The sequence below is a fragment of the Benincasa hispida genome, chromosome 8 (assembly GCF_009727055.1).
Source record: "Benincasa hispida cultivar B227 chromosome 8, ASM972705v1, whole genome shotgun sequence".
NCBI lineage: Eukaryota > Viridiplantae > Streptophyta > Magnoliopsida > Cucurbitales > Cucurbitaceae > Benincasa > Benincasa hispida.
Window position 1 is genome coordinate 25,443,638 of NC_052356.1, and position 19,163 is coordinate 25,462,800.

The 19,163-nt window shown below is 30.8% G+C and overlaps 2 long non-coding RNA genes across 2 annotated transcripts in view; one reads left to right on the forward strand and one right to left on the reverse strand.

The window, feature by feature from the left end:
• LOC120082474 lies at positions 1–527 on the reverse strand. The gene is made up of 2 exons (XR_005483188.1): positions 306–527; positions 1–213 (listed from the first exon to the last, which is right to left on the reverse strand). It is a non-coding gene; the product is annotated as an uncharacterized LOC120082474 (long non-coding RNA).
• Positions 528–15,258: 14,731 nt separating this feature from the next.
• Positions 15,259–19,163, forward strand: part of LOC120083814 — a 5,306-nt gene continuing 1,401 nt past the window's right edge. Inside the window, exons 1-4 of the long non-coding RNA XR_005483544.1 lie at positions 15,259–15,931; positions 16,027–16,098; positions 16,182–16,258; positions 18,062–18,112. This is a non-coding gene — a long non-coding RNA (uncharacterized LOC120083814). The remainder of the gene's footprint in view (positions 15,932–16,026; positions 16,099–16,181; positions 16,259–18,061; positions 18,113–19,163) is intronic.

A 19,163-nucleotide genomic window follows, 5' to 3' on the forward strand; every position in this document is an offset into this window, starting at 1 on the left:
TTTTTTGTTTTGCAAATATAGCAATGTATTTAAATTCTTTTTTTAATATATATTACAATTTTACTGCTTTTATGTATCTTGACTAATTTCTGCACATTTCTTCTTTTTGTCGATCGTTTTCTTTTCTGTAAGGGTTTTCTGTTCTTCAATCTTCGAACATCTTTTCTTCTCTCTTCGTTATTATCATGTATGAAAGAGGCCAAAATCTAGTATCTGCAAAAAGAAACAAAATAAAAAATAAAAAAATCAGAGAAATTTTTTGCATCACCAGAGAAAGAATCAGAGATGCAAAATTTTCTTCATACCTTTAGTTGGGCCTCCAACCATGATAACAAAACCCACTTTCCTCAAGCTTACATGGTAGAAAAACAAAACCGTGGATCCTTTGCTTCAAATCTATAATGACTTAGTGATTGTTACCTATGCATTTGACTGGAAATTGATTAATTCAAATTGAAAAATGGGCAACAAAGAAAGTGAAATTTAATCGGTAGCCAACGAAGGACATTGCTATTGAGAGAGAGAAAGAAAGATAGAGAGAGAGAAAGTGGGGAAGGATGTTGCGGTGGTGATCGACAATCGTATTGTAGTGAGTTAGGAAGCACATATACTTCTAATTGTGCTGAAAATCAATATCAGATACGTCTAAATACATGGTAAATAGTGTTATACGTGATTTGAAGTATCTGATTTTTTTATTTTTATTTTTAATTTTCAGATACACGTAATTGCTTTCAGTATATATATATATATATATCTGTGTGTGTTATTTATTTAAGATAATAACACCTTATTTTATTAGACATTTAGATTGCATTAACTCAATCCAATAAACTAAGATCTGAGGTTATTTCATATAACTTGAGCATATATATGGTAGACATACAAGTGAATCATGTTTTAAGTAATAACCTAAATGGTTTGTAGTATATAGATAATATATAGATAAGGTTGGGTGTCTTATCTTAGTAACACTATGGGTACAACTCACTTTGTAAATGTTACAAAAGTTGTAAAGTGTTGCAAACGATGTAATCTTAATCCTTCATGTGAAGACATGCGAGTGGGGGTATTATATATAAAGAGTTTATATAAGACCAGACTGCAAGATGATTAATCTCTCTTTATAACACTATTAATTAAGGAGATTAACATTTCATAGGATTATGATAGGTAACTCGACCTCAATCCTGAATGAGTTATGAGCTTCTATCAATGACGGCAGTCCTTTGATCTGTAGGGATGATAGTGGCCAATATCGCCAACTCAATATGCCTACCATTTTGAAAATTTGTCCGAGTAGGAAGCTGGGAACACAGTTACACAAAATGCAATTCATCCCTTCCCATCTTTAGCGTAAGTAAATGAATTACTCCTTTAAGAGCTAATTCCTAGTCTTGAACAATCCTGATAGGGATTTAGTTTATAGTTGAACTATAAAGTGATTGTTCATTAGAGAGATCGGTGGTACTTAAGGAGTTAGATGTAATTACAAATATAAAATTGTAATTTTATCTAGGTGTAATTATGAGCGATTCATGAAGTGTTGACTTACTATTGATTGTTTATATTCATGGACACAGAAATATATGTTCGAAGATACAGTTGTGGGTCTTTAGTGAAGTGACATGCAGTTAATGAATGTTGGTTAATTTAATTAAAGAGTTTAATTAATTAATATCCTACTATTGGAGCTTCTAATTTGTAGGTCCGTTAGGTCCCATTGCTAGCTCACTAAGAATAAAACAAGAAAATTTATTTTTGAATTAATTTGAATTATTCAAATTAAATAAGAGAATAAATTGTATGAGATATAATTAAAATAATGTATATAGATACATAATAATATAAAGTTAATTTTTGAATGAGATTCAAAATTATACTTTATTATATGAGGAAGATAAATAAGATTCAAATATTAATTATATGTTGAGATTCATATAAAACTATAGGTTATAATTAATGTGAATGAGATTCATATTAAAACTATAGGTTATGTGAGAGGATATTATTTGAATATGTTTCAAATAAAATTAAATATATTATATTTAATTATTAGTTAATTAATATTATTTATTTAATTGTATATTTAATGAGATTTTAATATATAATTATGTTAAAGTTAAAATGAGAAAAACTCCCAAAAGGGAGCTATTCTACGTGTTACTTGAAGGAAGTTGGAACTTTCTCTCGAACCAATTAACGCACTCTTATGTTAAGGAAAAAGTTTTTGCAGAAGGTGGAGTGTGCATTCACTTGAATATTGGAGATCTTTGCAATTTCCCTCTACCACAAAAAGTCTCTCTCACTCAATATGTTTTACAAAAACATTATTCTGTAAATTTATCCCTTCCAAAGGTTCCCACAAACCTTGATTCTATCTAGAGACTAGCAAGGAAGTCCTGATAGTGGTGTCTCACTGTTCTTGATCGTGAAAAGGGTTCGTGACTATTCATGGAATTTTGTGACTTCGTGCTACGGAGAAGGATTATGTTGAAGAAAGTCTTCAAGAGGTAATGTTCTTTTTCATTTATGTTGAGGAAATGTATGAAATTAACTTTACACGCAGTTGTAACTACTTTGTAAATCCTATATATAAATGATACTAGCTTTAGATTTACAATACAAACAAAAAAAAGTCCTAGCCACATATTTGTACTTTGTTTCTAATCTCTGCAAGAAATAAATCACTTAGCTCCTTCGTTGATGTAGGCCTCTATTGTTGAACCACGTTAAACCTTGGTGTTTTCTTCTTCTTCTTCCTCATCTCTTTACTCTTCATGTACTGCTCGATCTTCATCTTCTTCATTGGCTGTCTCTTATACACATCTAGATGTGTATAAGAGACAGCTTCATGTACTGCTCGATCTTCATCTTCTTCATTGGCTTTCTACAGACAAATTGACAGAGTTTCCCTTGTTCCTTTCTTTCTCTCTCGTTCTCTCTATAATCTGAAAATGAACAAAATGAAAAGGTTAGTCACACTGAAAGCAATTAGATAGAGGATAGTGGGTTAGTGAGATCTTGGCCATCGATATGTAAGGTTGGATCTATTTTTCACGTGGATTGTGTTTTCAGCCATCAGTTTTTTAAACCAATGGTTTAACTCGTGGTGTAGATTTCTTTTCTAATTTTGGGCCTTTGTAGACAGGCCAACAAAGTGATATCAGAACCTACAAGAACGAGAAAAGATCAAACAAGAATTCAAGAAAGCCAATCTTGAAGCCCAAGAAACAATCAATAAGGTTTAAGATGGCTATAGCAAGGTATGACATAGAGAAATTTGGTGGGAAATGAGACTTTAGTTTATGGAAGGCTAAAATCATAGTTGTATTGGGGCAACAGAAAGCTCATAAAGCTCTTGAAGACCCATCTAAACTTTCTACTACTACAACTAAAGATGAAAGGGAAAATATGGAGCTAATTGCACATAGAACACTTGTCCTAAATCTATCTGACAGTGTACTTAGACAAGTTATTGGTCAAGATATAGCATTCAAGATGTAGGCAAAGTTAAACGAACTTTATGAAACTAAAGATCTACCTAATAAACTTTTCTTGAGAGAGAGATTTTTTATATTTAAGATGAATCCATCTAAAACCTTGACTGAGAATCTTGATGAATTTAAAAAGATTACTGCAGAATTCAAGACTCAAGGTGACACTATTGGGGCAGACAATGAAGCTTTTGTACTCCTAAATTTACTTCCAAAAATATACAAAGATGTGAAAACAACTCTAAAGTATGAAAGAGATTCAGTCACCACAGATATAATCATTTCAGCACTCAAGATTAAAGAAATGGAATTAATAACCAATAAAGAAGAAAAACCTAATGCTGAAGGATTATTTGTGAAAGGCAAGTCTAAGCATCACAGTAAAGAAAAGGGGAAAAAAAACCTCCATAAAAGAAAGCAAAGAGAAATAAAAGATTAAATGTAAGTACTGCAAAAAGATTGGGCATCTAATCAAAGGTTGTAGAACCTTAAAATGAAAGAATGAATAGAAAAATCAAAATCAAAATCAAAAAAATCAACCTGCACAGTCAGAGGAGCCTCAGTACAGGAAAATTCTTTCTTCTACTCAGATGCACTAGCCACCTCAAATCAAAGGTCAGAATATGAAGAACCAACTAAGGACCTTGATTGGGTTCTAGATTCAGGATGTTCTTTTTATATGACCCCTAATAAGGATTGGTTCAACACTTATAAAGAAATGGAAGGAGACTCAGTTTACATGGGTGATAAACACTCATGTCCAGTAGCTGACATTGGCTCGGTCTCACTAAAATTAGAAGATGGGTTAGTTAAACTACTTAGAAATATCAGACATATGCCTAAATTGAAGAGAAATCTGATCTTATTGGGCATGCTTGACTCAATCGGCTGTGAATACAGAGGAAAATGAAGCTATTGTGAAGTTTTGAAGGATGCTAAGCCAATTTATAGAGGGGTTAAAATAAATGGGGTCTACGTAATTCAAGGAGTTCAAAAGTTGCAATCAACTCTAGTTGTGACATCTAAGGAACCTATTGAAGGGGACGTTTGGCACAAAAAACTCTCACACATCAGTGCTAAAAGCCTCCAAGCTCTAGCTAGATAAGAGATCCTACCTAAAGAGGTTCACAAAACCTATCCTTTTGTGAACACTATGTGATAGAGAAGGCAACAAGGCAGAGCTTTGCTAAGGCTCAACGCACAACTAAAGCCATCCTTAACTATGTGCATTCAGACCTATGGGGCCCCTCACCATTCCAATCCTTAAGTGGTATAAGGTATTTTCTAACTTTTGTTGATGGTTTCTCTAGGAAATTCTAGATATATTTTCTTAAAACTAAAGATATGATATTTGAAAAATTCAAGGAATGGAAGACTATGGTTAAAGAACAAACTACCTGTCAAGTTAAATGTCTTAGAACAGATAATGGACTTGAATTTTGTATAGAAGAATTCAATGTTTTTGTAGATAGAAAGGAATTGTTAGACACAGAACAGTAAGATACACACCTAAAGAAAATAGGGTAGTAGAGAGGCTAAACAGAACTATACTTGGAAGGTTTAAGAGTCTCTTATCTGATGCTATCCTACCAGAGAAATTTTGGGCTAAAGCATCCTTCTATACGATTTACATACTAAATAGATGCCCTCATGCTTCTCTAGATCTACTTACCCCTAAAGAAAAATGGACCAATCACCCACCTAATCTAAGTAACCTGAGGGTTTTGGGTGTATTGGTTTTTTACATCAGAGTAAGGGAAAGCTAAATGCCCGAGCAGTAAAAGGTATGTTTTTAGGGTTCACTAAAGGAGTGAAAGGTTTTAGACTATGACATCCAACTGAGAAGAAGTGTGTAACAAGAAGAGATGTTATTTTCAGGGAGACAGAAATGTTTATGCAAAAATCTAATACCCCTGAACCAACACCTCAAGAGTACATAGAAACAATTGAGGTGGAGCACTCACTTATGCCTACTATAGATCCCTCAAGCTTAAATTCTAATAATTCCAGTGGCCAGTTGCCTCATCATAAAGAAGAAGAAGAAGAAGAGGCAGCCTCTGACATTGAGCAAGAGGGACCAGGTCTTAGGGACTATACCCCTAGCTAGAGATAGGCAAAGGATGATTGTTGTATCACCTTCAAGATATGATGACTATATCAACTTAGCTCTAAAGGCCTTAAAACAGGATAATGATTCAGAACCCTTTACTTTTGAAGAGGTAGTAAGTTGTGCAAAAGCAAGGAAGTGGGTAGAAGCAATGAATGATGAGATTGAGTCCCTAATGAGAAATAACACATGGGACCTAGTTCCTTTACCTAAAGGAAGCAAATCTATTGCACCCAAATGGGTCTACAAGTTCAAAGAGGGTATTCCTAATGTTAAAGAACCTAGGTATAAAGCTAGGTTGGCTGCAAAGGGGTTTACTCAAAGACAAATAGTTGACTACAATGAGATATTTTTCCCTGTTGTTAAACAAACTTCATTCAGACTACTTCTATCTATTGTGGCACAACATAACCTAGAGCTTGATCAACTTAATGTTAAAACAGCTTTCCTTCATGGTTTTCTAGATGAAACCATTTATATGTGTCAACCTAAAGGCTATATAGTTAGTGGGAAAGAAGATCATTATTGTCTACTAAAGAGGTCTATCTATGGGCTTAAGCAGTCTCCTAGGTGTTGAAACAGAAGATTCAATGAATTCATACAAAAGAATGAGTTTATTAAAAGTTCCTATGACAATTGTTTTTACATCAACACTAAAACTTATACAAACCCTGTCTATCTACTTTTATATGTAGATGATATGTTATTATCAGGAACTACCATGAAAATTTTGAAACAGGTCAAAGATCTTTTGAAATTAGAGTTTGAAATGAAAGATATGGGAAGTACAAACAAAATACTTGGCATAGATATTAAGAGAGACAGAACAACAAACAAAATATGCATAAATCAAACCCAATATTGTGAAAAATTAATCAAAAAGTGTCATATGATAGAAGAAAAAGCAATTAGCACACCTAGCACATCATTTCAAACTATCATCAGAAAATTCGCCTAAAGAAACAGATGTTGAGTTCCTAAACTAATCTCTACAATTCCCTACTCCCAAGTTGTCAGAAGCCTTATGTATCTAGGGATTTCTACAAGGCCAAACATACCATATGACACTAGTTTGGTCAATAGGTACATGGCCAACCCGAGAAAAAGGCATTGGGAGGCTACCAAGTGAATTATGAGATATCTAAAGGGCACTATGAGTGCCCCACTACTATACTAATAGACTTTTGACACAAAACCAGAACTGTTTGACTATGTCGACTCAAACTATGCAGGGGACCTCGACAAAAGAATGTCTCTATCCAATTATATCTTCCTATATGGAAGTTGTGTTCTAAGTTGGAAGGCTACATTGCAATCAGTGGTAGCCCTCTCTTCAACTGAGGTATAATTTATTGCTCTATCAGAAACTGTTAAAGAGGGCCTACGGCTTAAAGGGTTATTACTTGATTTCGATATTAAAAGGAACATAGTGAAGATTTATTGCAATAATCTAAGCACCATACATCTATCTAAACATCCTCAGTATCATAATCAAACAAAACATATAGATGTAAAATATCACTTCATACGTGAATAGTTTGAAGAAAGGAAGATTGAAGTTTTGAAAATACATATCTTAGAGAACGCTTCTGACATGCTGACCAAAGCAGTGACCCAGCTCAAACTCCAAAAATGTCTGGATATCATCGGATTTGAACTGCAAGACAAAGGATGAAAGGGAAAGGTTAGCAAAAAGAAGTTGAATCTAGATAAAGTTCATTTCAAGGTGGAGATTTGTTGAGAAAATGTATGAAATTAACTTTACATGCAGTTGTAACTATTTTCTAAATCCTATATATAAAGGATACTAGCTTTAAATTTACAATACACACAAAAAAAAAAAAAAAAAAAAAAAAAAAAAAAAAAAATCCTAGCCACTTATCTGTAGTTTGCTTCCAATCTCTACAAGAAATAAATCACTCAGCTCCTCTGTGGATGTAGGCCTCTGTTTCCAAACCACATTAAACCTTGGTATTTTCTTCTTCTTCTTCTTCTTCATCTCTTTACTCTTCATGCACTGCTCGATCGTCATCTTCTTCATCAACTTTCTACAGACAAATTGGCAGAGTTTCCATTGTTTCTCTCGTTCTCTCTCTAATCAAAAAATGAACAAAATGAAAGGATTAGTCACACTGAAAGAAATCGGATAGAGGATAGTGGGTTAGTGAGATCTTGGCCATTAACGTGTAAAGTTGGATCTATTTTTCATGTGAATTATACTTTTAGCCATCAGTTTTTTTAAACCAGTGGTTTTCAGCTCGTGGTGTGGATTTCTTTTCTGATTTTTGGCCTCGGTGTGTTGTAGATAAACCCAACAATTTATAGCATGCTTATGCGTATGAGTTTATCTTATGTTTTTGTATTTCTCTATTTTTCATGAATTTTCAAAACGAAATTCAGTGACACAACTGTTCACGCACTTCTGTTGTATATATTAGTAGTGAAAAGGTCTATAGTGTATATCAATCAAGTACATCGTTTTCAAGTATATATAGTATATTAGTCAAGTGTATCAAGGGTATACCAATAATGTATCAAGTGTATCAAGGGTATAAAGTGTATTAGTAGTGTATCAAGGGTATATTAGTAGTACATCAAGTGTATCAAGGATATCAAATGTATATCAATAGTGTATCAGGTGTATCGAGTGTATCAAGTATATATTAGTAGTGAAGACATGACGGGTATTTTACATGCTTAAATATGGGTTGGGCTTCTTTTATTGCCATTTTTGCAAACTTAATATATCTAAGCTATGGACCTAATTTTATAGATTTTCCTTGCTCGTCCTACAATCATTCCTAATTTTTTTCATTCAACAATGATATATCATTAGGGGAAAAAGATTTAGTTGTTTGTTTATAAAATTTAAATAAATAATATTCCACTTGAAAAAAAATATATATTGTGAAAGCTTAAAAGTATTTTTTGTGATAAATTGGCCTGTGTTTGGTTAGAATGTAAAGGATGTTTCTTACCAATTAAGGACAAAGTCTACTTTTTCTTTTTCTTTTTCTTTTCTTTTCTATTTTCCCTTAAAAAAAAGTCTAAAATTAAGGTTTATTATAAATATAACAATCATTTATAATTAAGATTTATTGTAAATATAGCAATCATTTATCTTATTTGCAGATATAACAAAAAAAATCAACGTGAAACAAAATCTGAAAGAGTCTTTACACATTTAAATGGGCGGTTATATTATATCACTAATATATTTCATTTAAATACACTAGTTATGTACTTAATATGATTAGATATAATATCAATATGTCAGATATACTACATATTAAGTGTGATAAAAAAGGTACGTTGATCATATGGGCAACTTCCTCCATTTTAAACCTATTAAGTATTAAGTATTAGTGATACTAATACGAAATATACTTTGTGTATTAAGTAGGTAACTAAAACTAAATAATAATAATAATAGTATATCAAGTTTTGTCATATTTGACATACCAAAAAGATGTTCGTATAATTTAAAATAAAAAAAATACAGAGTATTTAATAATGTTTTTATAGATTTTGTTGGCTAAATTTAGAGTTATTCAATCCATCTTTTAGTTTGTTTCAAATAATCAAAATTATAAAATTTTAAATATATAATTGAGTTATATTCCAATTGACATTATTTTTTTAACTTTGATTGAGTTTAGCAATATCAACTTCTGGTTTAAGTGGGGCCTTAAGATAATTGCATAAAGAAGATTGGACCACATGTTGGGGTACTGAGCTTTCATAGGTCTTTATCATTTCTCTTGTTCATTCATCCAATTCATCCCCTCACATCTACTCTTTTCTTAACTCTCACCAAATACTTGCCATACCTAGAAATGTGACCACATACATGAATTCTATAGTATTTTTTAATGTGATTTGGAATTATTATTAGATATTTTATAAGATTTTATTTTATTTATTCTTTTTCTATTATATAGAAGAGAGTAGTTGTAAACTTGTTCAAACAAGTCTTTCATATAAAATGGCAGTACTAGTATCCCATAGAAGGTAACATCTTTTCATTATCTTTTACGATTTTTTTCTCTAAGAGAATTTAGCTACTGGACAAGTTCTCTTGTAAAAGATAATAGTACCTTCGTGATGGTTAAGGTTGGCAATGGGGCAGGGCAGAGTGGGACCATGAATGCACTCCTCATCTCCATCTCCGTGGAGATTTATAATCCCTGTCTCCGCCCCATCCCCATTTTAGGGAGTTGAGGAATCTTCGTTTGGAGATCGGGTCCCACGAAGAAAAATTCTTCATTTATATTTATATTTTTAATTATTTATTTATTTAAAATCAATTAAATTTTGATACTTATATTCAAATTTTAAATATTTAATATAACAAAGTATTATTATTATTATTTTATTTACTTAAATAAATAATTAAAGACATTTTAGATTTAATAAAAAGTTTAATATAATTATATTATAAAATAAATTAAAAAAAGTAAAAAAAAGAAAGAGCAACTTGCTACTGTTATATATATTATTAAAATTATTAAAAAAAATATTCGAGGCAGAGTCAGAGGCCCGTTTTTTATCTCCGTTTGACCTCCAATCCTAGTGATGGAATGACAAATAGCATATCCTTTCTATGGACTGTTTATCACTACGTCTCAATCCAGAAAATAGAGACTTTTTAATATCTAATTTTTGTTGTTATTCTATTACTAATAAATATATGTGGTTTATCTCAAAAATATATATGCCTCTAAATTTATTTCCTACAACATGAAAAGAGAACTAGTGGTCACAAAAGGTGATAGACGAGTAGGACGATCATTGAGTTGTATAAGTGTACGACAATTGAATAAAAGATATGTATATGAAATATAAATACTGAGACGAGAAATTTTTAAAAGTATAAAAACTAATTAAATGATTTTGAATAGTTTACTAATATTTATACTATCTTAAATATTAAAAACATAAGAACAAATTACAAAAACCACCACTAAAATATGGTGATAGTTGTAATTACATCTTCAAATTTTTAGTTGTAAAAATTGAATCTCAAACTTCTACAAATGTTAAAATTAGGCCCTCAAATTTATAATAATCGTAGAAATTGAACCTGCAATTATTAAATTAAATCCTAATTTATACAATTATGTAAGGTCTAACTTGATCTAATTTTAACATATTTAAGTTTGAGGGTTGAATTTTAAAAATTAAAAATTTTAAAATATAATTGAATGGTTTTTGCATTTTGCTGAAAAAAATAATAATAATTTAAACAGGGGGAGATGCATTAGGATACATGACTGTTCTACTACCAGAAATTTATTCCAGCTCACCCACGAGAAATAGAAGCCTGTCCACGTGTAATACCAAGAAGAGGTTAAAAGTACACATCATCAAGAGGGGGCCACGTGGTTTGTTGCGAAATTCTTATGCCTGGTGGGGCCGAGAAATAATGTCCTACAAATATTCAACACGTGGCGTGGTCGTGTCCACTTAAACCCGTCTTTTATTGGCACTGACAGGTTTTATTATAGCTTTACCGAACTTGTGATGCTAGGCTATCTCTTCAGGTACGATTTTGTCGCAGCCATTTGAGCAATTTACCAAATATTTTGATCTTTTAACCTAAATTACTTATTCAATCTTTTATCTATAAACTTTTAAGTTCACTTAATTGGACTTTCCTTTATTATAATAGAATAATAGAGAATTCGAAGAATAGACTTCATTTCAGTCATTAAGTTAAACTCTAAACTAAGATGTTGTTTGGAAAGTTGAAATGTAATCAATATTACTAAAAATCTAAGTGTCATTGAAATGATTGAGGAATAAAGACAAAATAAAAATGTGATCGTGAAATGGTGGAAAAGATGATTTGGATTGAAAACGGTGGGAATGAAATGAGTTTAGTATAGCAAATTGGATCCAAAATGCTCGATCCAAATATGGACTTTGGATTATAGTACACTGCAATCCCATTTTATTACGAGTGTCCAAACAACCCCTTAATGAAATGTTGCAGATTCTATCCTCAAATTTTCACTAACTCAATTACATTGATTTTAACGATAACAATGTAAAAATTGTTATAAACTCATTACTTTTAATGTATCAAATTACACATATCAAGTTTGGTTAGTTCATGTGTTAAAATTGTTGAAAGGTAAAAGCTGCAACAAATTTTCAAGGACTCTAAGGTTAAAATTGCAACGACTATCTAAATTTGGAGTGCTATTCTACCAAAACAAAAAGTTTGTGTGAAACTTCATTTTTGTACAATTTGCTTATGAATCTCATATCATCCATAGAAAAATGAGGATATCAACATCTATATCTGATTGATCCAATATCAAAATCAAATAATAAAAGTCAATAATTAAGAAGTAGATTCAATGTAAGTTAGTGTGAAAGTTCTTTTTAAAATTTTTAAAATTGGCATTTTTACTCAAAATTCACGGTTGTACAACTTGTTCATGAATCTTATATCATTCATAGAAAAATGAGGATACAAACATCGATAATTGATCCAATGTCAAAACTTAAATGATGAAAGTCAATAATTAAGTAATAAATTCAACGTAATTCTGTATCAAATTTGACAGTAGCTCAATTGTAATTTATTAATCGACCCAAAAATTAAATGTTTATTCACATTTCCACATGCGTAGTTGAACAAAATAAAAACACTAACTCACTTCTCATGTAAGATGAGGATTCTAAATATGACCTTTTAGTTATCATCGTTATTTGGTAATTTTTATGATATCAGTTAAATTTGAATTATGAGAATTTCAACTTCCAAATTTAAAGAAAAGAACATATGTCAATGACCGTTGAACAATGATCAAATTGATAAATCGATGTAACAAAAAAAAATGTTGATATGTGCGTATGAGTTATGTTATTTTGTATAAGGCTATTAATTATTAATGTAATAGATATTTTAAAATGCTATCATTTTCAATATATCAACCTCCTCATTCAATTGGGATTTAATAGAGGATGAGAGAAAGAGAGAGAAAAGCCTATTTCGATTGGGTCATAAGGTATTATGAGAGCCAAAAATGTGAAGTGGCGAGTGGGGAAGAACAGTGGACACATAAGGAAATAAAAAAGATGTTTTCAAATTCTATTAATTTAAAAAAAAAAAAAGTATTTTGATATCAGAATCACATATATTTTTATTTTTATAATTCGAGAGGTGGAGATATCAAATATTTGATATCGAGATTGATTCAAAGAAGTACTGTATTAATTGAGCTATATTCATTTTCGCGATTATCCTATTTAAGATGGATAGTGATGCTTGGTTAATTAATTAAATCATTAATAATAATAAATCATTTAAAAGGTTGTAAATTCAATTTTCAACTCTCTTTATTTGAATTTCAAACGTGGAAAAAGAAAAAATTTATGTATAAATAGTTTAACTAATTAAATATATTTCACATTTAGAAAGTGTTTGGTCCGAAGAGTTGGAGTTGGAGGAATGAAGTTAAATCCACTTCATTTTTTATCTAAAGAATACGTGGGTCACACTACGACATGACTAAAAAACATTAATTTATGTCCTTATTAACTCTTTACATTGTAGATTTCGCGACTAAACAACTATACGTTGTGAGAAGCTATAACACACAATCTTCATGGTCAACTCCTCATCTGATATGATTTTTCCTTATCAATATGTAAGCCAATTAAATTGATTTACCAATTTTTTGATTTTTAATATTCCTAAAAGGATAATTATCAGTTGAACATGTAAATAGATTACTTATCTGCATAAAGGAATGGGGTCCTTATATAATGACTTTTCTTGTACACATCTCAAGCTTAGGATTTTGGTTATTATTATTATTATAAATTCAACAATATATAACATATAAAATTAGAAATTCAATCATTTTACTAGTTATATTATGTTTCGATTAAATTATATCTCATTTAATGACACTTTTATTTTTAATTTTCTATTTTTAAAAATATTATTTGTTTCTTTCGACTATAAGAATTTTTATTTTTAATTCCAATTTCTCTTATTATAGTCTTCGCATATCTTAAAGAAATACTTGAAGATTCAGATTCTAAAAATAAAAACTAATTTTTGAAAAACTATTTTATTCAAAATTTTGTTTCATTTTTGAAAATATGAATACAAAATACATAACAAAACATGTATATAGTTTTACCAAAAATCAAATAGTCTTTAAATAAGGATTTAGTAATGGTATTAATTATCTTTAAACTTTGGCAATGATGAAAAGTAATTGAGAAAAATAGAATATAAAAAAAAACAATTAAATAACAAACACATATTTTCTACCCACGATCTTCTAAAAAAATAAATAAATAAAGGGGAAATAATCATGAATATTATCAAATTATCGTACGAAAAAGTTTAAGATATCAATCTCAACAATGCATCAAAATCTTAATTTTATATAAATTTCGATAAAATGTTGAATTCGATGAATATTTTTATAAAAAATTTAAAAATAAATTTAAATTAGTACATAATCATTGAATGAATTTTAAACAAGTTAATCAACTACTATTTATATTATATTTACATTAATGACTTTCTTTACTTATTTTTTATGTTTTGTGGATTTTTCTACAATATAATAGAAATATTGTTCTACTTCACGTCGATGTCGAACCCATAAAAATGTAATAATATCAATAAAATATCGACATAACGATAGAAATTTTATACGTTGATCTCCCTAAAAGAACTATAAATTAAAATTATTAATATTTTTCAATAATTCAAGACCTATGATGGATCAAACATCATGATTTGAATCTATACCTTTAGAGGTATATATATAAACTTTAACAATTATTGGTACGAAATTCAATAAAGTAATTTGAATTATTGTAAGCCATTCATTGATTGAAATTAGGTTTCATGTTACATAGTGGAAGAGGATGATCACTAGTTTTGACACGTAGGATTTATAACGACGTTTGGGATTGGTGTCCCATTTGGACAAGAATACTCATACATAACAAATAGATGAATTTTTTTTTTTCTTTTTACTTAAATAATTTTGAAGTTTGGCAATGGGGTTTCCTTTCGTGGGCCCATAAAACTTGACCACGAATAAATGAGAAATGAGAAATCTCAAATCTCTCAAATTCTCTTGAGCATCAAAGAAAAAAGGAATAGGTTAATGAATAGTGATGCACCCAAGTATTATCCTTTCAATAAAAAAATATTTAGGTATATCTTGAGCATTACTTATTTTCGTGCATCTCACCAAATTGTTCGATTATAACTTGTCATGTGACAAATTTTGCTTTTTTCTTTTTTGAAATATTTTAATATTTTTTTAGATGTGAGTGGTGAAAAAGGATGAACAAAGATGGGTGATGTCAAGGATGTATACCCAAGTTTACCCTTTCCAATGTGGGATAATGTAACACGCTACAAGAAATTTGGGCTTTGATGTTGGTTGCAAAAACTAAAAACGGATGTACAATGTCAATTTCTAAAAAAGGGATCTTTAATGTCTGTTTTAAATTGACATTGTAGGCATATCTATAATGTCAATTTAAAACTGACATTAAAGATTCATTTTTTTTATCTACTAACTTACTCAATTTTTTAGGGTTTGAAAGGAATTAAAACTGCCATTTTTTTCTTCTTTCTCAAATTCTAGCCATTAACCTCATCTTCATAGTCTCTCTCTCACTTCAACTCACTCTCAAGCAATGACCCACACAGATCTCTCTCTCTCGTCAAACCTCCCACTATCACATGTATCAACTCCACGCCGTCCACCATCATTGTCAATCGGTACTGTCCATCGATCGCAGTCATGGTTTAGATCCGCCATTCTCCGTGGTCAGATCTGTGGGTCTTCTTCTCCATAACCTTCTTCTCCTCTCTCTCTTTCTTTCTCTAACTTCGTTTCGCCATCTCTCGAAAACCGATATGCTACAGGATAGGTGGATCTCACTGAATTTGACTGTAACTTAGCTCGATATCGTCGGATCTACAATTCAGCTCATCGGATCTGACTGAAACATATTCCATCTCGCCGAATCTGACCACAATGCACTCAATCTACCCGAATCTAACCACAACACACTTGCTCTCGCCTGCTACGCATAAGCTTCGCGAATAATGTTGCTGAGAATATGGTTGACAAGAAGGGTCACGCTTGATTAGAGAGGTGTAACGAAGAAAATACTGCAAAATTTATTAATATTTTCTCCATTGGTTCCAACTTCACACTATAGTTGACCAGAAAGACAAAGAAAATAAAAAGGACAGATTGGTGCTGGTGCCTTCTTTGGCATTTGGTTGGTTTCTACCATTGTTGGTACTGTTGATTCCACCCCAATGGTAAAGTTTGCTTAGAACTGCAATAGTAAATTTTAGAGGTTCAGTTGGTAAAGTTTTTTATATGAATTTATAACCATGGATTCTTGTAAATATAGGTACCAAAGTTGTTGGAAGTTATGAGGCTTCGTTATAGTGTGTGGTTAACTGCTTGGCTTTTGTTATTCAAGGTAACTGCTTGAAGTAGTTTGATTTGAAGTCTTGTACTTTTCTCCAAATATGTGTGATAAATGAGCTAATTTCTTTTGTTCAGAAAAATAGAGATGAATTGGTTGCCAAGATTGATGGGGTAAAAGAGCAGGTTCTTGGTTCAGATTGACGACCAATATGGTTAGAAATATTTTTCTGTCATACTTAGGTAGTTAGTTATGTTTGACTAGATAGCTGGATGTGTGATGAACAAATATGATATAGATGATGACTGCATTTTTTCTCTTTAATGGAAAAAGCAAATATTACATTTGTTGAATATTGTTTCAAGTATAATTATTATGACAGGAAAATCAGATGTCTTGTTTATATAAAATAGGAATGAGACTGAGAATGATGGGAATCTTTTCATAATGTTTATTAAAAGCGATAGTAGAGTAGAAAGAGATATAGCGTGGGTTTGATAGATTTTTCTTTTAAGAGAGAGGGGATTTCTTGTATGGAAATGTTTTTATAATGTTAAGGTGGACCAATAATCTGTTCATTCTGTTTAAATTCTATACCCAAGTTTACCCTTTCCAATGTGAGATAATGTAACACACTACAAGAAATTTGGGCTTTGATGTTGGTTGCAAAAACTAAAAAACGGATGTACAATGTCAGTTTCTAAAAAAACGGATCTTTAATGTCTGTTTTAAATTGACATTGTAGGCATATCTATAATGTCAATTTAAAACTGACATTAAAGATTCATTTTTTTTTTATCTACTAACTTACTCAATTTTTTAGGGTTTGAAAGGAATTAAAACTGCCATTTTTTTCTTCTTTCTCAAATTCTAGCCATTAACCTCATCTTCATAGTCTCTCTCTCACTTCAACTCACTCTCAAGCAATGACCCACACAGATCTCTCTCTCTCGTCAAACCTCCCACTATCACACGTATCAACTCCATGTCGTCCACCATCATTGTCAATCGGTACTGTCCATCGATCGCAGTCATGGTTTAGATCCGCCATTCTCCGTGATCAGATCTGTGGGTCTCGTTCTTCATAACCTTCTTCTCCTCTCTCTCTTTCTTTCTCTAACTTCGTTTCACCATCTCTCGAAAACTGATATACTACAGAATAGGTGGATCTCACTGAATTTGACTGTAACTTAGCTCGATATCGTCGGATCTGCAATTCAGCTCATCGGATCTGACTGAAACATATTCCATCTCGCCGAATCTGACCACAATGCACTCAATCTACCCGAATCTAACCACAACACACTTGCTCTCGCCTGCTATGCATAAGCTTCGCGAATAATGTTGCTGAGAATATGGTTGACAAGAAGGGTCACGCTTGATTAGAGAGGTGTAACGAAGAAAATACTGCAAAATTTATTAATATTTTCTCCATTGGTTCCAACTTCACGAAGAAAATATTACATTTGTTGAATATTGTTTCAGGTATAATTATTATGACAGGAAAATCAAATGTCTTGTTTATATAAAATAGGAATGAGACTGAGAATGATGGGAATCTTTTCATAATGTTTATTAAAAGCGATAGGATTTTTCTTTTAAGAGAAAGGGAATTTCTTGTATGGAAATGTTTTTATAATGTTAAGGTGGACCAATAATCTGTTCAATCTGTTTAAATTCTAATTTGTTCAATCTGGTCGAATATTAATTTGTGTCATGATGAAGTAAAATCTTAAGTTTGAATTTCAAGTTCTAACTAGGGTTAACATAAAGAAAACCAATCTTTTCTTAATGGAATGGCTTATTGAACATAATGTTTTGTTATTTTGACCAAATTTTTTGTTTTAGGAATTAATGCGCTTCAATCTTAGGTGGAAAAGGACCTTCCTTCTATTAGTTGTTTGGATTTCTTTCTTTATACTTCAAGTTGTGAAGATCTTTTTCCATATTTCTCTACATTCCTTTCACTCTCAAAGTTAATTTTTTGATGTATATGGTTGATTAAATGATAATGCAGAATGATGTGCCAATTTGTAGCAATTGGTATTGGATCATCTTTTCCTTGCAGGTATGTAGAATTTAAAACTTCAATCAATATCCAATTTGTTATTTGATTATTTCAATACTCTTATTTGTACTATATTAGTGTTTAGAATAATAGTAATGTTTGATTAGGCAGATCTATGATGATGTTGGAATAGGCATTGAATTTTATTATATCTAGAACTCTTTTGCTTTGTTTTTTTGTGATCAATTGGAGTCACTTTCTTTAAATTGGATAATTTGTCACTTTCATTAGCTATTATTAGTCCATAGTTACCCACATAGATAATTTTTCATTAGCTACGATTATCCTACAGTTATGATAATCATAGCTTAATTAATTGTTGTTTATGATTTCTATTTGAACTGGATTCAATTCAGTTCTTAGTTTCATAAGTTTTCTTTCAAGTTTTTAGTTTTAGTTGATTGAGTTGAAAAACGTATTTAGATATTTGTGTTTGGAAGTTTTGGAAGTTTGTAAGTTTTATTGTTTAAATTTATGTATTTTGTCCAATGTATTCAATTCTATTAATCTTCTTTTCTTCGCTTTGATAAGTATTAGTTACACTTGGATTGATAAGTTGTTTATGGTTTGTCGATTACTATTGAATCATATCTTGTAGCTATTGTTGCTAATGTTACAAAGCTTCAGTACTCTTACTTTTATTATTATTGAATGTTGGAGCCATGTCTTTTATTGTTATGAGCTTTAAAAATATAGTACAAATCTCTAAGAACTTGAATGTTGGAGTCATGTCTTTTATTGTTGCCTTGAATATCTAAAGTTTTGGATTAGATTCAGTGTTGGATTTCTATGACTATCCTACAGTTATGGTAGTCATAGCTTAGTTGTTTATGGTTTCCATTGAGTGGTATATGGTAGTGGAACTTCTTAAACATCATTTGACTATAGAATAGACTTATAACTGACATTCATATTTTTCTGTTTTGTTTACGATGTTGGTACATTTTTGTTTGGAGTTTTGGTTATTTTCCTCAATGTTGTTGGTGTATTATGTGCTCTTTTATTTTATTTTTGTATGGAGTTTTGTTTTCATTACCTTGTTGAGTTTTTT